General features: G+C 45.5%; 1 non-coding gene across 1 annotated transcript; it reads left to right on the top strand.

Annotated features, from left to right (window-relative positions):
- Positions 1–3251: 3251 nt before the first annotated feature.
- LOC115489093 lies at positions 3252–3395 on the top strand. The gene has a single exon (XR_003952990.1). It is a non-coding gene; the product is annotated as a small nucleolar RNA SNORA48 (small nucleolar RNA).
- Positions 3396–4268: the final 873 nt, after the last annotated feature.

Below are 4268 nucleotides of genomic sequence, written 5' to 3'. Positions count from 1 at the left end.
ATCAACAGATAACAAATCGCTGGGCTTGGAATCTATCATTTTAAATTCATCAACTGTTCTATGTTAGAAATTTTCTGGTGGTGGATCCTAGAGGATCTAACAGTCCCTGGCTTATGTCTTGTTTGCTTTGCTCCTGCCTCTCTGACTAAAAGGACTTGTTCCTTTTCCTGAGTTCCCTGTTCCTCTTTCTCTCAGACCCGGAAGGCCCACCTCCTCCTTGCCCAGTGATTAGCTTCTTGTCATCTTTATTACCCAATCAATCAATTAGGGAAAAATTCTCCTACAAGGTTCTGAAGCAGCAGGGAGGTCTAGCTTCAGTGAACTGAACTTAGAAAAATAACATTTGTGTAACAATCAATAAATATGCTTCCTTTTTGGGGTTCAGCCCATTCTAATGTTTACCCTAGATATGATTTTCTTATAATTTCATTACACATATCCTCATTTTTTTCTGATTTAGATGAAATAATTATCAGTCTTGGTGGCCATTGAGGATAGACTTCCTTTTTCACGGTTGGCTTTGGATACTCACCCCCTCCCCCCATTTCCTCAAAAGCCTTTTCCAGTCCTCCTAGGAGCTGTGTGCTCCCACCTTTTCAGCGGCTTTCTCCTCTTCTCCTATACTGGGTAAGTGCCACCCTAGAGCTGCCTGCTTTGTGTACTAGTACTACAAACATCACATTGGAATTCTGGGATGCCCCTCTCACCCTACTGGGCCTCTATCATGTGGAAGGGGTGCCTCTGCTGTGTGAATTGGAACATTCTGTCTCACAAGTTTCTCAGTCCACTCTGCGTTGAAATACCTGTCACCACGACAATTACCTCCCCTGCTCCCCTTCTTTTCAGCCCCCCTACCCCCAGAGCTGCAATGCCAACGCTTTTCTATGCCCTCTTGGGCCCGTGAGTCTCTCAGCTCCCTCCTGAAAGTCCCATAGCTTCTCTTTGTCCTCCTGGACTTCTCTCTGTCTCTCAGCTCCCTTTTAGAGCTTATAGGAACTCTCCCTCCTGCAGATTTATTTTCCTACCCTTTCTCTTTTTCCTCTGACCCACAAAATCCTCATTGTCTTACTGCAAATGACTTGGACTAAGTACAGCTCAATGGTCAAAGATGGCACACTTTTGATTTCTAAATTCTCTCATATGGTATAACTTCTGCCACTGCGCAAATAATCTCAACTCTCTTATATCTAAATTTCCTCTGTTTTATACTTCCAAAAGTCTCTTATTGTTAAGGTTTTTTAATGCTATTCTACTCCTAAAAATCCTCTGCATCTACAAAAGACTGTTCAATTGATTGTTTTACATCAAACAACCTTTATAATACTCATTTTTATTGTTATAATATTTTATAAATTTTAAAGAATATAATAAAAAATGAAAGGTATGGCAGGTATTGAAGGGGGCTCTCTGGGAGGAGTTGGGGTACAAAAGGGAAAGAAGAATGTGATGTAAGTCTGTTTACTCAAAATGTGTTTTTAAATGTTAACAAATTCAGATAAATTGAAATTATGAAAAAATAAAATATAAGTAAATGGCAAAGTAGAAAAAAATTCGATCTCTATGATTTCTTAGCTTTCTGCTCTTAAACATATCTCTTAACATTATGCTATAAACTACCACAGGATTTGTATGTAACTTTATTGGGTGTGGTTTAAAAAAACCTATAACAAAATTTAGCCTAAAACTTATAAGAGGACACCCAGAGACCTATCCAGAGGCCCACCAGCAGCCGTACCACAAGGCATGGGCTGGTAGAGGACACCCAGAGACCTGCCTGTCTCCATGTCACAGAACATGGGTGAGGGAAGATACCCAGAGGCCTGCCCACAGCCATGCCATGTGACATAGGCAGGTAGACACCCTGATGCCCACCTGCTGCCACATCAAGAGAGAGGTTCAAGGTTTGATTGGTGGAGAACACTTCTGCCCACAGAAGGAACCACTACCATGTGCAAGTATGAGGTGGACAGAAGGGAGAGAAAGAGAATGGAACAGTTGAGCATTATGAAGAGAAGTGGAACTGGGGACTCAAGGGTGAAGAAGAATAGCCTGATGTGAGTAGACTTCTCTTTCTTTCAAGGCCATGATGAAATCCCAGCCCTTGTCTCCACTGAAGACCATGTCTAGGTCCATGGCCATGCAGCAACAAGGGTCTGTGTCAATGTCTTTGGCTCATATTACCACTAAAGAACAGGGACATAAAGATGTCCCTGGGCTGTGCAACTACTTAGGACCACATTGAGGTTCGAGTGTTGTGCAGAGCTGGCTCCACCCCTCACTAGCTACAGCACCTGGGAGAGCCATCTCTGCCCCTTGCCTGGGCAGCACAGTAGAACACATGGCTCTGGTGGCAGAGGCAAGGGTAACCCAGACTGAGGGCATGAGCACAGATGAGATGCCCTTCACAAATAGTCACAAAAGGCAGTTGGGAGAACTGCCCTGCCCCTTGCTGGCTGCAGCACTTGGGAGAGCAGTACATAAGAGCTGGCCCTGCTGGTGAAGGTACAGGTGAGTCAGCCCCTAGGGTGAGAGCCAGAAAGCTGTCACAGCCTTTTACTGTCTGCAGCACTTGGGAGTGTGGACCTGTACTGGGCATCACAGTAGAGCTGGCTCTGGTGACTTGGGTGTGACTTAACTAGCCCTGATGGCATGAGAGCAGGAGAGTTGACCCCTGGCTAGCTGTAGTATTAGGTGAGCTCTGTAGGGGGCAGTGCTGGAGAGCTTGCCCTGGTGGCATGTGTATGGGAGAACTGGTATGCTGACCAACTCTGTTACCACCCAGACCCAGATCCATGACTTTGAGTTGGCCTACCCCAACATCTACTTCATCTGTGAATTGCTGGAGTATGTGAAGGGGCCAGTCCTACAGATTCAAAGCTGCAGGATAACAACAACAACAACAACAACAACAACAACAAGTCAGGAATTCAGAGAGGAGCCCAAGTGAGGATCCAGTACTGATGTTGTGGCAGAAGCCAGGGGCCAGTGGTTTATTGCAATAAACACTTGTAAGTAAAGATGAGTGAACAAAATGGCATTCTGTGGGACACACCGTCAAAAAAAGAATATACAGTATATATAACATAAATTCAACTATTTTTTAAAATAGACCTACTAAATATAGATGTTTTAAAATAGTTACCATGAATCTGGCAGCTATCTTTACTAAGATTAAAAAAGATGACTTCACCACTATCCTAATTAAGATGACCACATGGTATAAACCAACAAAGACATACTCATAAAACATTTTCCCCCATGGCAATGGGCAAAGAGACACTTGTTGGTGGTGGTGTTCTTATATCAGTCAGGGGAAGAGCAGATAGCAGTCCTTGGTTCATCCTAGCTGATGCCTGGCTTGGTGGCCAAAGCTGTTTCATGCTTAGGTCACACAAAAAATCAAGTCAAATCAAATTAAGCCAAATTCAATCCGATTCAATCCAGGTAGAACAGTGTGGGAGGAGGAGGACAGATGGAGACTTGAGAACTTTCATACCACCCACAGACCTGACCTCCAGCACAGCACATGGCACAGGTAGACTATAGGCACCCACTTGCTGCCAGATCACGCAGTAAGGACAGACGATGTCACTCAGGGGCCCTCCAGCTTTGTGACCAGTCTTTAGCGGGAGCCACCACAATGTGCAAATATGTGGTAGACAGATGGGAGAGGAAGAGAAATGGAGTAGCTTGAGCATTATGAAGAAAGATGGAACTGGAGACCGGAGGATGGAGAGGAATAGTGTGTTGTGGAAACATGGGGACACCCTTGCCAGGTCGGGGCAGCTGTCAGAGACCACTTGGATGTCCAGGGGCTGTGCAGAATTGGCCATGCTCCACACTGGCTGTGGTGCTCTTGGGAGCTGGCTTCACTTCTCACTGGTGGCAGCACTTGGGAGAGCAGGCTCTGCACCTTGCCCAGGCAGCACAGTGGAACTGGCCCTGGGGTTGGGGGTTGGAGGTGGGAGTGAGTGCCAAAGACCAGCTTTGACCCCGCAGGGTAAGCTGAGTCAGACAGCTCAGTGTGGCATTCACGATTGGAGTCAGTGCTGAAAGCAGCTGATTGAGGTCAGCACTAAGAGGGGCTGATGAGGGTTGGTACAGATAGCAACATTTGGGGGCTGCTGCCTATGACAGCCAGTGATTAGAAAAAAGAAAAGGGAGGGGAGAATCACACACACACACACACACACACACACACACACACACGCACGCACAGTGGTTGAAGCAAAAGCAAGCTTTAGTATTTTATTTTTTCTCTTAACCAT

The sequence above is a fragment of the Mus musculus genome, chromosome 19 (assembly GCF_000001635.26).
Source record: "Mus musculus strain C57BL/6J chromosome 19, GRCm38.p6 C57BL/6J".
In the NCBI taxonomy this organism is placed as follows: Eukaryota; Metazoa; Chordata; class Mammalia; order Rodentia; family Muridae; genus Mus; species Mus musculus.
Note: the sequence above shows the minus strand (reverse complement) of the source record. Positions and strands in the feature narration are given on the sequence as shown.